Below are 23,927 nucleotides of genomic sequence, written 5' to 3' on the forward strand. Positions count from 1 at the left end.
TATTATTTTGAATAAGAACCAAATCTTTGAGAAATGGTCTTAATTGTGTTACTTAGTTATCAAGTTTAGTAAAATAATATTTTGGAAAATATTATTTTACTAGAAAACTAACAACCTTTTTGGGTAAATGATCTTTAGCGGGCTAGCACGTGTTCTTAGCTGTTAGCGGTTGGAACTAACAAAAGAAGCTTATAGCTTATCATCAGAATCAAACACATACCTTTAAAATACCATTAATAAAATTGTTAAAATGCATAAGCGTGGACGGCGCATTATGGCCAACCTTCTGTGTTTAAAATCACCCTTTAAATAAAGTTTGTCTTAACTTAAAAAAAATAAACACAGAACACACAAACTGAGCATATGTGCTGAGCAGATAATCTGCTAGCACTAAGATGGCTGAGTTTTCAACATAAGCAAAACCAAAACGAAAAATTTTCAGATTATTTCATTGTAAACTACATCTCTCTGCCCAAAACACAACCTCTTACGTAAACCGTGCTGCGGAAAAGTTGTCCAAGGCAACGAAGTTGAAGGAAGCATTCACAGTGAGCAAAGGCTTAACTGCAGCTAACCTCCATAGCTGTGGGGTGGGGTGGGGTGGAGTGGCTCGTTATGTCGGCTGGCCAAAATGCACGTTACTGCTGTAACCACGGTGTTGTGGTCCCGTTGTCCTTCCTTCAGACCGGGAAAACCGCTCCACTCGGTGTTGTAGAGACAGGGTCTCTGCTGGAAAATCTCTGGAACACAGTGTGCTTCTGTAGACCTCAGAGAGAAATGTCCAGCCATGCTTGTACCTTAATTACCCCGTTCATGAATGAATACTGGATACACAAACAGCAATTAATTCCTACTTAATTCAGTGCATATGATCACGTGATCGTATGACACTCTTGGATCCAGTTTGAAGAGTTATTCTTGTTTGCCAACAAAAAGACATTAGCGCGCTGTGTCCCTCCATCCAGTTCCGCTGGGGACCTGCGTGGAAGAGGTCAGTTTGTTGCAAAAGCAGGGTTTTTATTCGGACAGTGATGTCACAGGAAGTCCGTTGTTATTCCCTGTTCCTGGCTGTGCTGGAAGTAGGTTAATGCGATTTATTTTGAAAGTTCCAGAGATGTTCGTACTGGCCTTTCATTTTGTTACCATGGCTGGGATCCCAACATAATGTTTCTAGTTATTCAAACTCCATATTTATCTACACTTTTAAGTCACAGTGGATGAATCTATAGCATGCAGAACTCTGACACCTCAGGATCTCATCTGCCCTCTCCTGTACGTGAACTTGGCACAATTGAGGAAAATTTGGAAAACCTCCAGAAGTACAATGGCATTTATGATAGTCTTTGTACTACCAGTTAGGTTTGTCTCTGCTATTGGCCACATCTGTATCACACTCTCCTGCACAGTTCTTATGCTCTAAACATCAACAGGTACATTACATGATGATCCTACTATCTAGACTTCTAGCTGATACAATTTTGTCAAGCAGTTCTTGTAGTGGATATTTCGAATATTGGGAACACCTCCTGGAGTTTGGCCCATCTGTTATCAGACTTTTTACTATTATGGCTGTGATGAATTGAATAAATGTTAGAGAACAGTAGCCAGCTCAGTACTTTTCCCACGGCAGTTTTTTTTACCAATGGTTTAAACAATTCGACTCACCTTTATTACAATTTGGAATGTCCTATGATGCTTTATTTACTCTCACTCACTTAAAACTGTGCACATATATTTATATTATATTGTAGATATGTTTGTACTGTTTAATTTGTACTGTATTGCACCGACTACGCCAAAACAAATTCCTTGTATGTCCAAAAACGTACTTGGCAATAAAGCTTTTCTGATTCTGATTCTGATTCTGATTTGTCACTGAATGAAATTAATTCCATATTAAATTTTTAGGAAGAGTCCAACATAGTGGACCTAAGAAACTTTATTAATAAACTGTTTGAGCTAGACCAGTTTGTGCTTGGCATGTTCTCTTATAACTCATAATTTTATTACCTAATTTTAGCACCACTATGTTGTCAGTCACAATTTTTTATTGATATTGTAACACATGTTTAGAGGTGAGCAAAATGTTTGTGTCTCTGTCTGTGAAATCTGTATGAACCTTTAAAAATCAAGTCATGCAAAAATAATAATTGCAACATTTTACAATTACAGCTAGAAAATGTTGGCATTATAAATGGTATATACTTTGCATTGCAGTGCATTATAACTAGGACTGATTTGGAGTTGTTGGTTGTTGGGGGCAGACGGGCTCGTCTGAGTATTTCAGAAATTGCTGATCCACTGGGACTTTCATGCACTACCATCTCTAGGGTTTGCAGAGATTGGTCTGAAAGAGAGAAAATATCCAATGAACGGCAGTTCTGTGGGAGCAAATGCCTTGTTGATGCCAGAGGTCAGAGGAGAATGGCCAGACTGGTTCGATATTTCCTTGGCACACTTTGGGCCCCTTAGTACCAATTGACCATTGTGTCAACGCCACAGCCTGGAACAGGAGATTCGCATCATGGATGTGCAGCCGACAAATCTGCAGCATCTGTGAGATGCTACCATGTCAATATGGACCAATCTCTCTGAGGGATGTTTCCAGTACCTTGTTGAATCTATGCCACAAAGGATTACGGCAGTTCTGAAGGCAAAAGGGGGTCCATCCCCATACTAGCAAGGTGTACCTAATAAAGTGGCCGGTGAGTGTACATGTAGTTAAACATTTATCTTTAGTAGGGGTGTAATGGTACACATATTAGTAGCGATGTACCGAATACAGCATTGTTTTAAACCTGAACACATGCAGAATGTTTATTTGCAGAACAAACTCAATGCAATGCAACATTCCATAGTGCAATTTTCAAAAGTGACACCAAAACAAAACAGAAAGGATTTTGGTTCATCAGCAAATTAACAACTTTGGTGTTCTGTTACACCCCTGGTTATAAGCCATTAGTTCTATATTAGTTCCTCACACTATTTTTGATGATAATGATTATCCAAATTATTTCTTAGTAAAATTACATCAGACATTTATCATTAGGAATTGGTTGTTTTGGTAGTTCTTTGTTAGTTTGCATGTAATTAATAACATTTTCTAGCGCTTAATATCAGTGCAACCAGTTTTTTCCTCTTGGTAACTGACAGGTTTAAATGGAAACTGCTTTTATATAGAGTAAGCAATCTGCTTAAATTTTTTAATACTTGCTTTATCCATTATCACACCACTAGAATTTAATTACAGTGTCATATGTCCACTTTTTCTGATGCGTCAAGATGCGTATGGTATGGTCCTCTTGTGTAGCATTTGTAGACAGCAGGCAGGTGGAGGTCTTAAGAATAGCCTGTCTTTTAGAAAGTAGTGTATTATTGAACAAAGATAGCACTAATTGCAAAGAGACAAGGAGAAAGCTTTTGTTTACTCACCTTGGAAAGCTCAGCCTGAAGCTAGAACATTCAGTCTTTTCCCAAATAAATATTATTAAAACCCTGTCCTGTCTGTCTCTGTCTCTGCATGCTTTTATCTTCTCTCATTAGGATGAAAAGAGGGTTTCTGGGAGGACATGTGCTCTGACATGGTCAGGGATGTGTTAACACTGTGTTTTTTCCGCACAAATCATGATTTCCTCCTTCTATAAAGTGATCAGATGTTGTCAGGATGGGCTCATTTGATAAGCATGTGAATCATCCACTGTTTGACCTCTGTGTATTTTCCTCAAACAGACATTTAAGTCTGGAGGCTTAAATCAAAGGCTTGGAGGGATGTAAAAACCAAAGTGAGCTGAAGAGGTACTATTTTGTTTCATCTTAGACTTCATCGTACACTTTTAATATTTGATATTCTAATTCCAATAATACCAGATCCCATATTTGATGAGCAAAAAAAAAAAAAAAACTAATTTCTGTCTTTTATATGTAAGATAAATTACTGAAAATTAAAATATTCTGTTGTGCTTCTCTCTGTCTTTTTGTAGGTGACTTGAAAAACCACATCGAGACTAATATTACCAGGAAGATGCAAATTGGACTTGGAGATGTTTTTCATATGAATCAATATGTGTTTGGATACCTGATCTGATCAAACATCAAAAGTCTTCTTCTGTGAGTATGATTCTCCTAATAACAATAGCTCCTATGTTTTGCACAGTTTTATTGGCAGATGGTGGTTGTTGTATTTGGGCGGGATTGTGTTCATCCAGCTCTGCCGGGATGCTGGATAGGTCTTTTGATGGGTTCTTCCTTCTACTGTTGGTGGTTGGGAAGGGGGTTCTGCAATGTGCTGATGTTGTGGGTGGGTGAGGGTTACATTGGATCTGCCCATGGATGCCTGTTGGTCTTGGAATGTGTTTGTCCTCACTGTGCCAACCTAAACTACATGTAGCATGTCATGCCTTTAATTGAATAAAGTCAACCGTGGAACAGGGGGAACATCAAATTTCCTAGTTTTGTAACACAGATTGGCTACTAACTTTGCAAGTCAACAAAACCCACCACATGTTTTGACAAAGCTGCTAAATCAGTTCATAAATGTGCTGCTTTTTATATTATGACACAGATCTAAACACAGATATGCTAAAATCTATCAGACCGAAGAAAATACTAACATGGACATTAAATTATTGTGTTAATTTCAGTAGACACTGATATAAGCACTAGGAGTGTACGGAGATCTTGTTAAACAAGTCCAGATTTAAATCCATTTTTAAACCCTGTGGTATCAGTTTCCACTGAGGCTTTCAATCCATTCTCACTGCTTGAGCTATTTTGCAAGGAAAAACAAAATACAGATTAGTGGTAACATGACAAACTGCGGAAAGATTCAATGTGTATCAGTTTGGTAAGGCACTTTATGTGAACTAAGGATGTGTTCTTAAAGAGCTGCAGAATTCATCAAATAATGTTGTTAATCTTCATTATAATATGTAGCTCTTTTACTCATTTTTTGGTTATTTTTCTTGGATATCATATTACTTTACTTGATTGCTTAAACATTTTACCATATGTCACATTCCTTTGCTAAATATGTCAATTTAATTTTCTGTGCACATAAAAAACACGTTATACTGATCGTGTAGTAAAACGTTTCGCTGAGATATTATTGAAGCAAATCATTTTCACTGAACATTTTTCACCTTAAGCATAAAATCTGTTGAAACCCACATTTTTGCATGTTGTCCATTCATCACAGACTCTCACTTATCTGTCAGTTTTTTTTCCACCACTTGGAATCATTTTCTTTGACAGGAAACATTTTTCAGACTGTTTTATATCTTTTTTTTAAGATCATCATCCATGACAGCTAAAACTGGAGGCTGTTTGATAGATTGTCTCTCCGCTACATTTCTGCATTAAAGACGTGTGCAGATGCAGTTTTTGTGGACAGACATGCATCAGTGAGAAACTCCCACTTTGTGAAGCAAACACTTTGTTACAACATAAGAGGAACACATTACTCACATCCATACACACCACATTCCTAAAGCTTTGTATCCCCTTTCAAAACCAATAATATTTGTTAAATCCAACAGTTTTCAAGCAATATCCATGACAATAAACCATATTTGCCATCTAAGTGCAGATATCATTAATTCAAATATTGTGTTGCAAAACAGTATACAAGGTAGAGTTGTTTACATGCATTTATCCTTTTTTACAAAACGACATCCAATAAAACCGATATGTCAGCTTTTACCATCATGATAAAAGGTACTTAGATCTGCTCTTATAAAATAAAACTAATGGATTTGATCGATATTACTTACCAGAATGATAATTGAGCAAATTCCAGAAAGCTCAGATGAGCAAAGTTGGCTTTGAATCTTAAGCTGCCTGCCCAATCTCTTTCCTTTTATATTTTTCTCTCTTTCTGATTGAAAATTGCTGTCACTTACTGCTATCCCTGCAGATGTCATTCTTTTCCATTATCCCAGGGGCAAAGCTCCCAAGACATTGAGTTAATCCCTGATTGTTTCACCTTTGCTTTCTCGAGGGTGGAAACAGACAAGGAGTTTTAGATAAGTGGTGGTAGGAAGACTCTCAATACACGATGAAATAAAGAGCAGCTACGATGCAATCTGCCAGACAAATGAGGTTCTTTTTCTCAAAAATGACATTAAATTTTCATTGACAGTGAACAGCTGGTGCAAAAAGAGATTTTAAGCAGAAATCTTTGTGATTTAGTTGATGAAGATGGCTGCTTGTTGTGTTGCACTGCTGTCAAACCAGTTAACATTCAATTCAATTCAGTTTATTTATATAGTCGTCTCACATGTCGTCTCAAGGCACTTCACAAAAGTCAGGTACATACATTCCAATTAATCGTAACCATTGAACAGTGCAGTCAGATTCAGTTATTTATTCAAATTGGATAAAAGGTTTTTCTGTCTAAGTGTTAGGTTTAAACACCAAACACTTTCACAATTCTGCACAAAGAAAGACACAGAGAAGTTAGTTCATTTTAACCTGCAGGTGAGAGTGTTTCAGAGGCTGCTCAGTTACAATCCTCCACCAACACTCTGAAACAGCCCCTGCTCTCTCTGCCTTTTATTCATAAGAGAAGAGGCCCTGGTTACAGAATGTTCCAAGCACAAAAAAGGGAGAGATGCACACTCATAATGATTAGAAACAGCTGCACTGACAGAATGTTCTAGAACATCCTGTCTCTATCTTGCAGCTCTTGTACATATAAGATATAATCACTCTGAACAGCAAGCTTCACTTCTATTAAAGTTAAAACATATATAATCATTAATTAACCCTAACATTTTCCTCCTCTTTATAAATGTTTTAAACACTTGATACATCAATCATTAACCTTTTCTTCTCAGATTTTCAGTTAAGACATCATGGTGTGTTTTATCTGTACATGTCATTAAAAAAGTAGCAGGAGGTCTTTAAGTTTACTGTATACAACTAATTGTCGTTAGGGTCAGGATACAGATCAGGGAAATGCAGAGAAGTCTCTTCTTCTTCCTGGTCATCATCATCATCATCACTGGCTCCTTCTGTCTCCTCAGGTCTCAGGAGGGCATACATCTCTGACATTTCTGTTTTGACTGGCTGAATAGCAGAGGTTATTATGCGAGTGCACAAAGCTCTTATACACGGAATACAGCAACATCCACACAATGTGAGAATAGCTGCAAAGACTGCTATTGACATAAGGATAGACAACACTAATTGTTTATATTTACCAAACATTTCTCCAAACCCATCCCACATTGTGGTGTCAACTCCAGAATGATCTTTCATTTTGCTGTTAAGTGACCTAAGGCCCTCCAGGGCCTTGGTGAGGCTCCCATCAGCTGCGGTGTTATTTGGAATAAATGTACAACATTGATGCCCAAATATTGAACATACTCCACCTTTTTCAGCTAAGAGCATATCGACAGCAATTCTATTTTGGAAAGCCATTAAAGAGGTAGCTGACAATTGTTCATGGATGGCTGAGAATCCTTCTTCAGTTTTATTTCCTAGTCGTTGCACATTGTAATGGATGTAATTTATTCTGTCAACATTTTTATTTATTGTGCACCACCAGCATATGGTGGATTCAAAACCTGCTGCTACTTGATCTGCTAATTTATATTCATCAGGAACTCCTCTTGGTATTCCTATGCTATCTATATAAGTAGGGTCGTCTTTACTCCATCCTGATCTTTTTACTCTACTTTTCCAGGTATGTGGAAATATACTGGCTACTGTTCCCAACAACTCTGCCACTGAGAGTGGAATGACAGACACGGGAAATATTAATGACACTGATGCACACAAACCAGTTGTGTTGTATGGCAACCTGTCATACAGTTTATCGTCTCCACACCACCACCAGATGTCGCTGCGTGCTTTAGGTTTAAAGCTGACACCTACTGCTATGATGGAGTGACATTGATCTTTATTGAGTCTGCTTATGTTTGATCCCACACCTGTTCGGTTTATACAGGAAAAATTTCCTGGAGCAACCTTATTTGAAAACATCGGTTTTTGTTTTTCGGCGGTAGTCAAAGGATAAATCTTATCCCACATAGTACAGTTTGTTGAGAGTCTTGTGCTGTTCATTACTTCTACTAAGCATTTTTCTGTCAACGTTGAGGGGACCACCTGTAACAGTGGTCTGGCTCCCATACATACTACACAATCTGTTTTTACTGCCTGGGCAGCCTGTTCTGCCATTAAGAGCCAGTTGTTATCTATTTTAGATATTCCTGTAGTTATTTTGAACCAGTCATCCGGGGTTACTGGTTCTGTCTTAAACTCCACTAATAGTTTTAGCCCCATCTGCCATTTGTTTGTTGTGTTTTCAGGTGTGGCGGCATCATGCCGTATTACCGCAAGTGGCTTAGTAATGTTTTTAACGCATATTTGAATCTGCCAGTAATATTGGCCTTGGCTAGAATCTACATATGGTGCCGCCACAAAGTCTGTACATCCCGTGTTGTTGGGGGAGATTACAGTCAAGGTTAGACCTCCTTCATCTTTTATCAGGGTCAATTGTCTTCTCCATTTAATTGCTGGACCTGTGGACCAATCAGACCAGTCCTGTCCTGTTTCTGCTACTAAGTATTTCCAACTCCACCATTGCACATCTCCATAGGTCAAATACCACTCCCACTTCTTATACAATGCGGCATGTTTGTTTGCGCCATCACGTGCTGTTCCAAGCGTTCCCCAGGGTATTTTTACTGTAGTGGTTTTTTGTATTGGTACACATAGTTTTGTGGTTCTGATGCCTACATCATTTGGGCAGGAATTAACATTTATTTGTCTTTTACTCAAATCTTTTCTTTCTTCGTAAAAACGTTCCCATAGTAAAATAGCTCCTACAATTACCACTGAGATTATTCCAGCTACTAGCACTATTTTCTTGTGTGTGGGGGTGTACATCTTACTTATAGATTGGAACCTTTCCTAAGCACCTTTAAACAGAGTTGTGGAGATCTTCACCGGTTTGAGACAATTGTAAACTATAATTACAATTCCCTTTGTAGCCGGACTTTTCTCTGTAGGTTTGTTGAAAAGTCACAATGCTACAGCAGATACCACAATGCTATGACCACAACACAAATTATGATGGTTAGAATATACACTGCTATTAAGAAACTTATTTTAGTCATGTTCTATTATTCTTTTACAATGTGTCAGATGGATCCATGAGTTTCTTTCTGCAATCTTAATTGCAGTTCCAGTGGTCAACAACACCTGATAGGGACCTTCCCACTTAGGTGAATGCCAATGCTTCTTCTTTATGCTTTTTATCAGGACCCAGTCTCCAGGTTCAACTAATGGTTTTTCCTGTGTAGACACAAAAGGCTCATGGTCACTTGCGTGTTCATCTGTTTGTTGTTTTTGCTGTAACATTTTTCTCATGTAATCTGCTAGTGTGCTTTCATCATCAGTTTCCCATTTATTTTTAAAGAATGGTAATCTATATGGCCTCCCAAACAGGGTTTCATAGGGTGTTAGTCCTCCTGTGCTTGTGATGTTTATGTAGAGCTTTACTAAGTCTAAACATTTAGTCCATGGTCTTCCTGTTTCTTCCATGCACTTTTTTAATCGATTTTTTATTGTTCCATTCATTCGTTCTACTAGACCAGCGCTTTGAGGGTGATAAGCGCAGTGATGTCTAAGATCCATTTGTAGGGCTTCTCCTATTTTTTCTATCATTTGATTGACGAAATGAGTTCCATTATCACTATATATTTTTTCTGGAATTCCATATCTAGGTATGATATCTTTACATAGTGCTTTTGCTACGGTCAATGCATCAGGATTTTGTGTAGGAAATAACTCTATCCATTTAGAAAAAGAGTCTATTATTACTAAACAGTACTTTTTTCCTTCACTTTTATTTAATTCTATGAAATCCATATGTATGTGTTGGAAAGGATATTTTGCTTTGGGGAACTGTCCCCTTTTTGGTCTGAAGTTCCCTTGTGCATTGTGTTTGGCACAGATCAAACATGTTCTACAAAAATTTTTTGAATAAGAGTTGAATCCATATGTTGTGTATATTTTGTTCACTAATCCTACCATTCCTCCTCTCGAGACATGAGAAACTCCATGACTCGATATTGCTGCCCATTTGTATAGGTTTTTTGGTAGGATAGGTTTATTTTCTGGTCAGGTGTATATTCCTTCTTTAAGTTGAGCTCCCTTTTTTAGCCAGGTTTGTATTTCATTTTGGGGTGATTGTTGTTGCATTTCCAGTAATGTTTCATCTTTTAGTTCTATTGTTACTAGGAGAAGACTACTTGGTTGTTGTTCTGCAGCTGCTTTAGCAGTTTTATCAGCAAAGGCGTTGCCTTTAGTCACAGTGTCTGTTCCTGTGGTGTGTGCCGCACATTTGCATATTGCAAGCTTTTTTGGCAGTTGGACTGCTTGCAATAACTCTGTTAATAGTGCTGCATGTGTTACAGGTTTTCCAGTGGAGGTAATCATACCCCTATTTTTCCAATGTTGTGCAAAAGCATGCGTTGTTGCATATGCATACTGGCTATCAGTGTATATTGTTGCACTTTTTCCTGTCATTAATTTGCATGCTTCAGTTAAGGCTACTAACTCAGCAGCTTGCGCTGAGTAGTGTGAAGGGAGTGCTTCTGCTTTTAGTACTTTATTAAGAGTCACTACAGCATATCCGGTTTTTGTTTTACCTTTCTCATCCTTTTTGGAAGACCCGTCTACAAATAATATTTCTCCTTCTGTCAAAGGAGTATCTTTTAAGTCTTTTCTGCTTTTTGCTATTTCCTCAGATAATGTTTCACAATCATGAGTTTCTCCATCCTCCTCTGTGGGGATTAATGTTGCTGGGTTTAGTGCTGTACACCGTTCTATTTTGAGATGTGGTTGTGACAGCAGGATAGACATACAGGAAAGATGTCTTGCAGGTGACAGAAAACTCATTTTAGTTTGCAAAAGCAGTGCTGAAACTGCATGAGGTACTTTCAAAGTGAGTGGATGGAATAGTACAACATCTGCGCTAGACGTGACTGCTAGGGAAGCAGCCACCACTGCTCTAACGCAATGTGGAAGGGCACACGCCACTGCATCCATTTTGGTTGAATAGTAGGCTACTGGTTTATATTTACTTCCATGTAGCTGTGTCAACACGGAGGTCATGAAATTTCCTTTGCAGTCTACCATTTGTACAAAGTCTTTGTTGTAATCTGGTAATGCTAACACACAACTTCCCACCATAGTTTGTTTCAATTTACAGAGTGCATCTTCTGCTTCAGAACTCCATTTTAGGTAGTCAGACATTTTAAGTTCCTCTTTGTACATCAGGCTTTGCAAGGGTGCTGTTAGCTCTGCATAATTTGGCACCCAACTTCTACAGTAATTAGTGAGTCCTAAAAAAGACATCATTTGTTTCTTTGTCAATGGTTTTGGTGCTTGCAGAATTGCAGTTTTCCTTTCCTCCATTATTGTTTTTCCCCCTGAACTGAGCTGATGGCCCAGATATTTCACACTTTCCTTACAAAACTGTAATTTGTTTTTGCTGACTTTGTGGCCTTCTTTAGCCAAATGTTTCAGGAGTGCTATGGAGTCTTTTTTGCATTTTTCTTCGGTTTCAGATGCAACTAGTATGTCATCCACATACGTGAGCAATTGGCTCTGTTGTGGTGGGTCAAAAGTGGCCAAGCTGGATGTAAGAACTTGGGAGTAGATGGTGGGGCTTTCACAATATCCTTGTGGTAATCTGGTATAAGTGTATCTTTTCCCTTTAAAGGTGAAAGCAAACCAGTATTGACTGTCTTTGTGTAGTGGTACAGAAAAGAATGCATTGCTTATGTCCACCACAGTGAAGTATTTTGCTTTTGGGTTCAAAGAGTTTAATAACGTGTGTGGATCTGCTACACACGGAGATCTTTGTATTACTGCATTATTTACCGCTTGTAAATCTTGAACCATCCTCCATCCCACAGATGGGGGTGCCTTTTTTACAGGGAATATTGGTGTGTTACAGGGTGATTCAGCACACTCAATTAATACTCCAGCCTTCTTTAAATCTTCAATAACAGGTTCTATTCCCACCATTGCATCTGGTTTTAGAGGATATTGTTTAACTCTGGGTCTGTACTCTGTTTTTGGTCTTATCACAACAGGAAGTGCTCCTTTTACCAGGCCAACATCAGTAGGTCCTTGTGACCATAGTCTCTCAGGAACTTGTTTAAGTAGTTCCTCTTCTTCTTTTGTGAAAAAGATGTGTCATTTTTGTTTTGGGTCTAGGTGCACTCCAGCCTGGACAGTTACTGTCCAGAACAATGCCTTTTTGGTCATTTCAGTGGACTGGCTATACCATGTGTTCATGCCGGTTACCACCCAATCCCTTGCTCTTTCACCTCTGTCCACTAGTTTTGCTAAGTTTTTCCATTCTTCCTTTTTGTCTTTGCATAAGGATATGTGTGGCCCAGAAAGTTGTCTGAACAGTGGTTTGACAGTTTCTGGCAATATTACTGCAGCTGCTGCATTTGCTTCTACATCTGAGTACACATATGAGACTGTTATCTTTGTTGGGGTCATCCTGTTCAGTTCACTCATGTACTTGGTGTCTGGCTTTGCAGTATACCACATTGTCACATGTAATTCATCTGGTGACATAACATCTTGTGGGCTCCGCATTGATTGTTTGCCTTCATCCACTAACGATGCCCCTGTTGCAGTTGGCGGTTTGTTAGGGATGTCTAAAGTGTAGTAATAATTTGGTGTTCCCGTCCCTTGTACTACATAGACTTCCTCAGGTTTGCCTCTGACCACTCTCAAACCCTCTGGGGTTGGTGTTAGGCTTAGGCAGAGGGCTATTAAGCCATCTCTTCCTAATAGGTTCACTGGACATTCTGGTAACATCAAAACTGATAACTGACATGTTTTTCCTTCTGGATCTCTGATCCATAAGGGTTCTGTTTCATTTACTTGTTTGATTTTACCTTGTGCGGCCTGAACTGTGGTACATTTCCCACTGGGTCTCACATATGGTAATTGTTCTCTAATTGTTGTCCTGCAAGCTCCACTATCACAAAGAAACGTGATAGGTGTGCCTTGTACCAGCAGGGTTATTTCAGGTCTTATTTTTTCAACATAGAATAGGTCATCTAAATTTAGTATTTCCTCATCTTCTGAGGTGGTTTTCTCTTGTATTAAATTTTGATCCAATTCTGTCCCGTTTGTCTCACGATCTAGTCATGCATTTTTAGTTTGTGGGGGAGGACCTCCCCTACAATCCCTGGCTAGATGTCCTTCTTTACCGCAGGACCAACATGCTCTAAGATTTTGTGCTCCAAAGTGTCCTCTACCTCTTCCTCTACCTCGGCCTCTGCCTCTTCCCCTGCCCTGTGACTGTTGATAGTACACAGTGTTGTCCTCCTCTTGGTAAAACACTGCGTCTCTGACTGTGTCCTTTTTACCCTTTTTACTTTTTATAACTTTTTCAGCATGCAGCGCATGATTTATGTAGTCTGCAAGCGAGCCCCCACTCATTCCTATGTAGTGCCGGTTCACCCAGCCATGTATGTCGGGTGTTGAGCCTGAGTGGAGTGCATTTTTTAGTTGCTGCTGATAAGCACCATTTTCATCCTCGCTTGGTTCCAGTCCACTGTGAACTTTAAAAACTTTCGCCATTCTTACTCTGTATTCATCAAAAGGTTCATCTGGTTTTTGTTTACATCTTCCTATTTCAGTGTAATTTGCTCTCTTTTTATATTTTCCTTTTACTCTATCCAGGAGAGGATCTAACTGGGTTGTTAGCTCTCCGCTACCAGCTGCAAGAGGTGCTCCTAATGCAGTTGATGGATTATAACCTCCCTTCACGTGATACCAGTCAGGGCCTAGTTTGCACATCCATGCTTGTTGGACTTCCATTCCATTCAGATGGTAGGCTTTTCTAAGATCCTCCATCTGCCTCACACTCTCATCCACATCCTCTCTAGGGTGTGGGATTCCTTCTACAGCCTTTTTAACATCATCTTGGGTCCAAGTTCGATAAACTCTAATTATGTCTGATTGGCCTTCTGCGCCTGCTCGTGGGTTAGGGAGTTCAATGAGGGGAAAAGTTTGCACATCCCCTCCTTCATCTAGGGTCATGGGACTAACCCTAGGTAATGGAGATAATAAATGTCCCAATGTTGCAGACCATTTACCCACTGCACCAGTGCTTCGAGTAGCAATTGGTGTTCGTGGTGTATATCCAGGTGGTGATGGTGGTGGTGGAGCAGTGGGTGCATCTATATCATTTCTCCCCACTGCCCCTCCCTGTTGCTGCAGTAACTGCTGTTGCAACGCTAAGTAGGGACCAGAATATTCATTATCTTCCCTTCTGTGAAACATTATGTTCTCATGTCCTGCTTCTTTCCATTTTGCTTCCTCTTTTTCTCTCTTTTGCTCTTCTTCACTTGCTTTTTTTTTTCTCTTTATTTTGTCGCTTCCTTTCCTCTCTTTCCTGTTTTGCCAGTCTTTCTCCTTCCTCACGTTGTTTTGCTATTTTAACCCAGACTTGAGTCTGTGCATAACCTTCCTTTCTCATTTGTTTTTCATTATTTTTGCATTTAATTTTTATTTTATTCTGTAATTCTGTTAGGGCACTTGTAGACAGCTTTCCATTATAATTATAGGTTTTTATCCAATAACATAGGGGTTCTACTGCATCTTGATTTTCTTTTTCTACCGCTTTCCAATCTTTGCATGTAAGGTTATCAAGTAACTTTTGTTTCTCTTTACTTTGCCCCTTTCCCATTTTGAACTAAATTTAGATCCAGTATGTTTTTTAATACCTGGTGTATTCTAAATACTGGATTTATGTATTTGAAAACAGGATGGTGATCAAGAAGTCAGTTGTGGTAAAATCCACTTCAACCCTGTTCAGGTGGGATTTTCTTGCCTACAAGCATCCACAAAGGCTCACCATTTACTATCTGTTTTCAGTTTATATGAAAGGTAAGGACCTAATGGTCATTACGATTCCATTCACTCTTCCACACGTTTTTCAGTCACACTTTTTTACGCGTTTTACTCTTACTGTAATTACTTTCACAAAAACATAACAGAGGACTCCGCCGTCCTGTGTAGAGTTTAATTAGTCTATTTCAACTAAGGGAGTCTACCCTCCTGCGGAATTTAACTGTCTATTTTAGTTCAACAGAGGACTCCGCCGTCCTGTGTAGAGTTTAATTAGTCTATTTCAACTAAGGGAGTCTACCCTCCTGCGGAATTTAACTGTCTATTTTAGTTCACCTGATAGTGTCTAGAATTGTCAGGGTTTCTCTATACTGTACTATTTTAGGTCATTTGCATTTCATCACTCATTCCTTTTAAATGAAAGACCTACTCACTGGTTCTCTGTGTCCTCGGGAGTACCGTCAGCCGTCAGACCCCAGCCTGTCAGGGAGGGACCAGTCCCGGAAAGGGTATTAGTACTGTGGCCACAGATTTGTCTGGAATCTCACTCACCCACTGGGATCGTCAAGCGTCTTGGCCTCCGGCTCGAAGGACCATTTATGTTAGGTTTAAACACCAAACACTTTCACAATTCTGCACAAAGAAAGACACAGAGAAGTTAGTTCATTTTAACCTGCAGGTGAGAGTGTTTCAGAGGCTGCTCAGTTACAATCCTCCACCAACACTCTGAAACAGCCCCTGCTCTCTCTGCCTTTTATTCATAAGAGAAGAGGCCCTGGTTACAGAATGTTCCAAGCACAAAAAAGGGAGAGATGCACACTCATAATGATTAGAAACAGCTGCACTGACAGAATGTTCTAGAACATCCTGTCTCTATCTTGCAGCTCTTGTACATATAAGATATAATCACTCTGAACAGCAAGCTTCACTTCTATTAAAGTTAAAACATATATAATCATTAATTAACCCTAACACTAAGGAAACCCAGCAGATTGCATCCAGTCAGTGACTTGCAGCATTCCCTCCTCCCAGATGAGCATGTAGAGACAGTGGACAGTCCATGGCGTTGACTTTGCAGCAATCCCTCATACTGAGCATGCATGTAGCGACAGTGGAGAGGAAAAATTCCCTTTTAACAGGAAGAAACCTCCAGCAGAACCAGGCTCAGTGTGAGCGGCCATCTGCCACGACCGACTGGGGGTTAGAGAGAGCAGAGCAGAGACACAAAGAGAACAAATAAGCACTTATCCAGGAGTCCTTTCTATAGGAAGGAAAAGTAAATGTTAGTGGATGTAGCTCCTTTAGTCATTTCACCTAGAAAGAATGAACAGATAAACTCTGAGCCAGTTTTCAAGGTTAGAGTCTGAAAGAGAGCACATAGAGTTTGTCACAGTAAAAGCTCAGTCAATGGCCATGTCTAGGAGAGAGAAAGGGTTAAACACTGAAAGACAAGGCCATGTGGATCACCGGTAGAGGGTGAGCATTAAGTTATGTCCAGCAGAAGCTTGGACCATGCCCCTCTCCAGAAAGGTGTCACAGGTAGACACAGAGTCAGGCCAGTTGTAGCTTTTAGGAAGAGAAAAGAGGGAGAACATAGAGTTAAAAACTGAAATAACAGCAAATAATGCAGAATTAGAGAGTAGTGTGAGAATGTAGCAAAGAGGGTGAAAGTGGTCATTATGTCCTCCAGCAGCCTAAGCCTATAGCAGCATAACTACAGAGATACCTCAGGATAACCTAAGCCACTCTAACTATAAGCTTTACCAAAAAGGATAGTTTTAAGCCTAGCCTTAAAAGTAGACAGTTTGTCCATCTAGAGCCCACTGATGGCCATTGTTATACTAAAAACCACAACGATTGGGATACCTCTCTCTGTCAGATTGATTATAACCATTGGAAAAGAGAGGGGGTCATACATGTAACAGAAATGGAGGGTGTGTTTGCACCTCAACCATAACTGAGCCGGTTTAGGCTAAACCTGACTCCCCCTTACTCCATCCAACAGGGAGGGAAGAAGATGGAGGTAAAAAAAAAAAAGGAAGATAGCTCAAGATAACCTAAGCAACTCTAACTATAAGCTTTATCAAAAACGAAAGTTTTAAGCCTAGCCTTAAAATTGGACAAGGTGTCTGCATCACAGACTAAAACTGGGAGCTCGTTCCACAGGAGAGGAGCCTGATAACTAAAAGATCTGCCTCCCATTCTACTTCTAGAGACTCTAGGAACCACCAGTAAACCTGCAGTCTGAGAACGAAGTGCTTTGTTTTGAACATATGGAACAATCAGATCTCTGATGTATGATGGAGCTAGATCATTAAGGGCTTTATATGTGAGGAAGATAATTTTAAATTCTATTCTGGATTTAACAGGGAGCCAATGAAGGGAAGCTAAAATAGGAGAAATATGATCTTTCTTTTTAATTTTCATCAGAACTCTTGCTGCAGCATTTTGAATCAGCTGAAGGCTTTTAACTGCATTTTGTGGACATCCTGATAGTAACGAATTACAATAGTCCAGCCTTGAAGTAACAAATGCGTGGACTAGTTTTTCAGCGTCACTCCTGGACAGGATATTTCTAATTTTGGCAATGTTCTGGAGATGAAAAAAGGAAATCCTAGAAACCTGTTTAATATGGGATTTAAATGACATGTCCTGGTCAAAAATAACACCAAGGTTTTTTACTTTATTATCGGAGGTCAATTTAATGCCATCCAGGTTAAGTGATTAACTAAGCAGTTTCTTTTTTAAAGACTCCGGTCCAAAGACGACAAATTCTGTCTTGTCTGAATTTAGAAGCAGAAAATTTAAAGTCATCCACGTTTTTATGTCTTCAAGACATGCTTGTAGTCTATCTAACTGGTTGGCCTCATCAGGATTCATGGATAAGTAAAGCTGATTGTCATCAGCGTAACAGTGAAAATGTATTCTATGCTGCCTAATAATTTTACCTATTGGAAGCATACATATAGTAAAGAGAATTGGCCCAAGTACTGAACCCTGTGGTACTCCACAATTAACCCTGGAGTTTAAAGATGATTTATCATTTACATGAACCAACTGCAATCTGTCAGACAGATAAGATTTAAACCAGCCTAGCGCTGTTCCCCTGATCCCTACAGCTTATTCCAGCCTTTCTAAGAGAACATTGTGATCGACTATCAAATGCAGCACTGAGATCTAACAGAACCAGTACAGACACAAGTCCATTATCTGAGGCCATAAGAATATCATAGTGACTTTCAGTAGAGCTGTTTCAGTGCTATGATGAGCTCTGAAGCCTGACTGAAACTCTTCAAACAGGTCATTGCTGTGTAAACGCTCACACATTTGATTAGCAACTATTTTCTCAATAATTTTAGATAAGAATGGAAGATTGGATATAGGTCTGTAATTTTTCAAGTCATCTCGATCAATATATATCTGGGCTAATTTTATAAGTCTCAGTCAATAAGGCACATATTCCTAGTCTCTGATGTGGCTCTTCTTTTTGTTAGAATACTGTGTTGCTGCAATATATACCTAGACATCAATTCACCATATTCATGTTAGAAAAAGTATTTTGTTGGTTAAACAACAATCAAATATTTCTTTACAACAATACATATATGTATATATATATATATATATATATATATATATATATATATATATATATATAAAGATAAAGATATATATCTATATGTACAGTACAGACCAAAAGTTTGGACACACCTTCTCATTCAAAGAGTTGTCTTTATTTTCATGACTGTGAATATTGTAGCTTCACACTGAAGGCATCAACACTATGAATTAACACATGTGGAATTATATACTGAACAAAAAAGTGTGAAACAACTGAAAATATGTCTTATATTCTAGGCTCTTCAAAGTAGCCACCTTTTGCTTTGATTACTGCTCCGCACACTCTTGGCATTCTGTTGATGAGCTTCAAGAGGTAGTCACCTGAAATGGTTTTCACTTCACAGGTGTGCCCTGTGCTTTGGTCTGATGAGTCCAAGTTTGAGATCTTTGGTTCCAACCATCGTGTCTTTGTGTGGCGCAGAAGAGGTGAACGGATGGACTCTACATGCCTGGTTCCCACCGTGAAGCATGGAGGAGGAGGTGTGATGGTGTGGGGGTGCTTTGCTGGTGACACTGTTGGGGATTTATTCAAAATTGAAGGCATACTGAACCAGCATGGCTACCACAGCATCTTGCAGCGGCATGCTATTCCATCCGGTTTGCGTTTAGTTGGACCATCATTTATTTTTCAACAGGACAATGACCCCAAACACACCTCCAGGCTGTGTAAGGGCTATTTGACCAAGAAGGAGAGTGATGGGGTGCTGCGCCAGATGACCTGGCCTCCACAGTCACCGGACCTGCACCCAATCAATATGGTTTGAGGTGAGCTGGACCGCAGAGTGAAGGCAAAAGGGCCAACAAGTGCTAAGCATCTCTGGGAACTCCTTCAAGACTGTTGGAAAACCATTTCAGGTGACTACCTCTTGAAGCTCATCAACAGAATGCCAAGAGTGTGCGGAGCAGTAATCAAAGCAAAAGGTGGCTACTTTGTAGAAGCTAGAATATAAGACATATTTTCAGTTGTTTCACACTTTTTTGTTCAGTATATAATTCCACATGTGTTAATTCATAGTTTTGATGCCTTCAGTGTGAAGCTACAATATTCATAGTTATGAAAATAAAGAAAACTCTTTGAATGAGAAGGTGTGTCCAAACTTTTGGTCTGTACTCTATATGCGAGAGAGAGAGATCTATACATATAGATATATAAATATATAAATATATTTATATATCTAAATATATTTATTTCACTGAAAACACTCAAATTATGAATTATGTATTGAACCATTTTCCAAGTTTTTTGAAGGTCCCAAAAAGGTTTCTTTGGAGTTTGGCTTCTTTTTTAGTCATGTCTTAGTCCTTGTTTTAAAAACTATGACTCTTTTTCCTTTTACTTTTCAATTATGTTCTACTGTGTGTCAGGATCTGGGTTGTGTTTGTGTTTTTGCACTTGCTTCATGTGTTCAGTGTTTTCAGACGGTGCTGGAGTTCTCAGTTGTGCTGGGTGACAGGTGCAACTTATTCTACTGATTACTTTGAGGAGTACTTAAGCAGGAGGCTGCCCGCAGTTTGATGCCAGAGCGTTTTGCTCTCAGTGGTAACAAGCTCAAACCAAACACTAAGTCTATGGTTTGTTCTTCGACCTCGTGTAACTTTGTTTATGCTCTTTTGCAGGCTAAGTAAACCTAAACCCTGGATTTATGTCACTGAATACTGACTACATGTCCGGAAGTCTTTCTGGATGATCAAGACTATCTACGTTCTGAGGACTTCATTTCCTATCTCCTCTCTACTTTTGGATTCACATCAAGCTGGCAGTTTCCTGCTACCTTCATCTCCTGGACCAAGCCGTAAGCATACCCTGTCCACCCTCCAATGTAAGCATCTGCATACCGAACTCATTCCTGTTTTGCTCCGAGCTCACACAGATCAGCACCTAAAGAACCTTCTACAAACTCAACGTCGACAAACCTGGTTCCTGAATCCCTCTACCCCTGGCGACCTGACCACATATTTAGTAAGCTGTTCTCTTGATCACATTAATTCCTTGTACTTAGTTCGATATCATTCAGTTCCCTGTTTTTCACCAGTTCTCTTCCCCTCTTCCCATACAGTTGCGGAATCCTCCGTTACGTTCCTGATTATCATTGTCTCAATAAACATCCTTTTACATATTCTGTTCTCCGGAGTGTTCTCTGTATGTGGGTCAGATGTATTGCAAACAAAATGATACAGTGGTGGTTTCAAAAAAAATATTTGAAGTTTCTTTTACTGTAAGATGATAAAAGATAAAGGCATGTGAGTACCTGTGTGAGGGACTATATAAGATAATTTTTCTTGTTCAGAGAAAATTGTGTTAATCTCTGACTTGTTGTGAAAGTGTTGCGTTTGTGCAACAGCTAAAGTAAAAAAATTGTATACGTTTTTATTTTGTGTTAAAAGCTCGTAATTCTACAGAAAAAATACAGAATGTTATATATTAAATTCTTGTATATTGGCAAATGTTATTTGCTCATTTCTGCAAAACTGTTGATTGCTGAATCTACTGCTGTGACTAATTAACATAATGACTATGTGATTCCTGCAGACTTGGACCCCTAGGATGCAATTGTGATTTCTGAATAAGACATTTTCATTAGGAAACAACTAAGAGAAAACTGTTTATAACATCACTAATAGGTTATTAATTTTAATCAAGAAGGGGAATTTCATACCATACTACAATATTCTGATCACTTCTCTTCATTTGCTAATGAACAGTACTTGGAGACCTCAATCACTTATCTAGTTTTTTTTTTTTCTTTTTTGAGCCAATTGTAAGAGGCTGACAGCACATCTCAGCTCAGTACTGATTGCTTGCAGCAAATTTTCTTCTAACAAAACTTTCCTTTGTTCTAGCAGATCTCTGTCAGGTGATGTCAGCTTGTTTTCTTTAGTTAGAAAATGAACTCTCTGGAGTTTGAGTCTTTACATTTATCCTCCTTTGTTGTTCTGTTTCGTTTGGGACAAGGCAGAACACCGATTTGCTTTGGGCCACTGTATTTTCAATTGTCACTTCTGTGATTATTCTTTAGGTTTTTATAAACCAGCATTATTAAGCTTTTAACTTAATTTGCAGAAGAGCAAAGGTACAGTATGTTACAGGGCTTTCAGCAATCTGAGGTTTGGGCCTACTGTATCTGTCGTCTGCCTCTATGAATTGGAACACAAAACCTTTTGATTACGTCTAGGTTTCAATAAGCAAAACAATATGACTATTCTGAAAAGACTAGAACCAACCTATATGGACAAAAATTATTTTAAGGGGAAAAATTTGGGATTTCTTTCGTTTTAAACGCCGTATAAATTAAGGATATATTCATATATTATACAAACAGAATATGTATATTAAAGATAAGGTATAGCTTTCTTCAATAAGCAGTTTTTTCTAAAACAAAGTAACTTTTTTTTTTTAACCCCAATATTAATCTATTAAGAAAATTGAATTTGTTTTTACTGAATCTCCTTTTTGGAGTTTCTTTTCCTTTGTGATAACTTTGTAAAATATGAATAGTTTAAATTGTTTTGTAGTTTCTTAAAAATATCTTGGTTGTATGTACGTAAGATGGGAACAACAGTAGAGTCTGACCTGTTGTGTTAAAGGCAGAGTTCAGTATTTGTTTTTTATTTGTTTTTTTTTTTATGGTAGGTTATTACAAATAAATATTTTACCTGCAGAGACTCTTTATTATCTTCAGGATGACAAAACAAAGATTATTGTAGTGTTAACGGCTTGTTAGCATGTGATTTGAGTGTGTTTGTATGCTACGTAGGCAATGACATTTTCTATCCTACATTTGGTGTTCCTACTCATAGCACTCGCCAGACATTTGGTACCTGGTAAAGATCGGAGCAAATTCCTTAAAAATAAAACATAATCTGAAAAAAATAGAAAACATCCCTAATCTGAGTACATTTATTCTGTGAGGAAAACAACTCACATTAAGACATGCTTTTTTATAAATAACCTTATTTAAGGCACCCTTGATTTTAATACTTTGCACAACTTCCTTTTGCCAGTAAGGCAGCCCTTAGTCTTGTCCTATAACATTTCACAAGGATTTAGGTTGGATGAGAGAAGATGTCTGGAGGATTCGGCCGTATATTTTAAATTGTTATTAATCTCAAAAACTTAATGAAGATCTATATTAGGTTTTTTGGCACAGTGCACTCGATTCCTATTTAGAATTCCCTGGCATTTTAGGAGTTCAGGATGCCATTCACTGTAACAGGTTTCCAAGATCCTTTGGAGGAGAAACAGACACAGAGCTTCATCGAACATCCACAGTATTTACTAGTGAGCATGAGGTGCTTGTCTACAAAATAAGCCTTGGTTTATGCTAGAGCTACATCTAGTTTTTGTTGATAAAAAGCTCCTACTTAGGCTTTTTTTTTTAATAAAACACTTGGTCCTAGTTATAGTCCCAATAGCTTTCAATGAATTCATCAACTTTACATTTGTGATAGTAGTACAGAAAGGCTTCTTCCTAGCATCTCTTCCAGAATTTTGGCAATCTACATAGCCTGTGATGTTTTTTGTAAAGACTTGACAAAACCAAGAAGCTAATCTCTGCTGCGCTTCTCCAGCAGTGATCTTTGGAGCCTTTTTTCACCTCTTTTACCATTCTGCACATTCTATGTTATGGCCATATGAATGTGGGTCCTTGTCCAGCCTCATTTTTCACACTTTTAGTTGTTTAAAACGATTTAATTATTGTTCTGACAGTTAATAAGCACATGTTTAAGAAAGTAAATCTTATTTGTAGTCTTACTTTAATATGTTTCCCATTTTTAAGAGTGCCTTAGAGAAATGGGTGTCTGTGTCAGGTCATGATTATAACCCATGGAAACAAAGCATTGAATACTAAATAAAAGCTCCAATATCCAAAAATATTAAAGCATAATCAACATAATACTTCAGCTACATTTATTTTACAGTAACTGCTTGAACTGAATGTGCCAATAGGTTTAGCACTTGTGCATTGTCAGAAACATTTCATAATGTGAGTATGCTGAAAAAGTTTACTCAAATTAACGGTTGTTCTTTCTGTGCTTGATGATGGTGCTGCAAGAACAAAATAATTTATTTTGTTGCTTTTTGCACATCTTGAAAGGGGAGAGTGTGCTGTAATAATCTTCTCTGGGAAAATATATCTGATTTTCACCAAATTCATCCTAGAATTACCCTTAAAACATCTTTTCATCCTAAAGATGCTCACTGATTGGTGACCACATCCAGAAAACTTTATCTGTTAAATGTCCTTGACAACTTTATCCATTTTCTCATTTCTTTACAAATACTGGTGCGAGAAGTTACAGCAAAAATCCAAACCTCTTTTTCCACCCTGAAATAGCAGACATTTCTTTGAAAACCTGTCAGGGTTACAATGGTCAACCACTTTAAAAAAAACATGTAGCCTTCTATTATTATA

General features: G+C 38.5%; 1 protein-coding gene across 4 annotated transcripts in view; it reads left to right on the forward strand.

Moving 5' to 3' along the window:
* Positions 1-23,927, forward strand: part of LOC124855789 (leucine-rich repeat and fibronectin type-III domain-containing protein 2) — a 219,324-nt gene that overhangs the window by 108,315 nt on the left and 87,082 nt on the right. For 3 of the 4 annotated variants that reach the window (XM_047345872.1, XM_047345874.1, XM_047345875.1), the window contains one exon: positions 3,981-4,107. The gene's annotated coding sequence lies outside the window, so the exon portion shown is untranslated. Of the gene's footprint in view, positions 1-3,729; positions 3,796-3,980; positions 4,108-23,927 lie in introns of all 4 variants that reach the window. The other variant, XM_047345873.1, reaches the window with a different exon arrangement.

This window comes from Girardinichthys multiradiatus, chromosome 19 (genome assembly GCF_021462225.1).
Source record: "Girardinichthys multiradiatus isolate DD_20200921_A chromosome 19, DD_fGirMul_XY1, whole genome shotgun sequence".
Lineage (NCBI taxonomy): Eukaryota > Metazoa > Chordata > Actinopteri > Cyprinodontiformes > Goodeidae > Girardinichthys > Girardinichthys multiradiatus.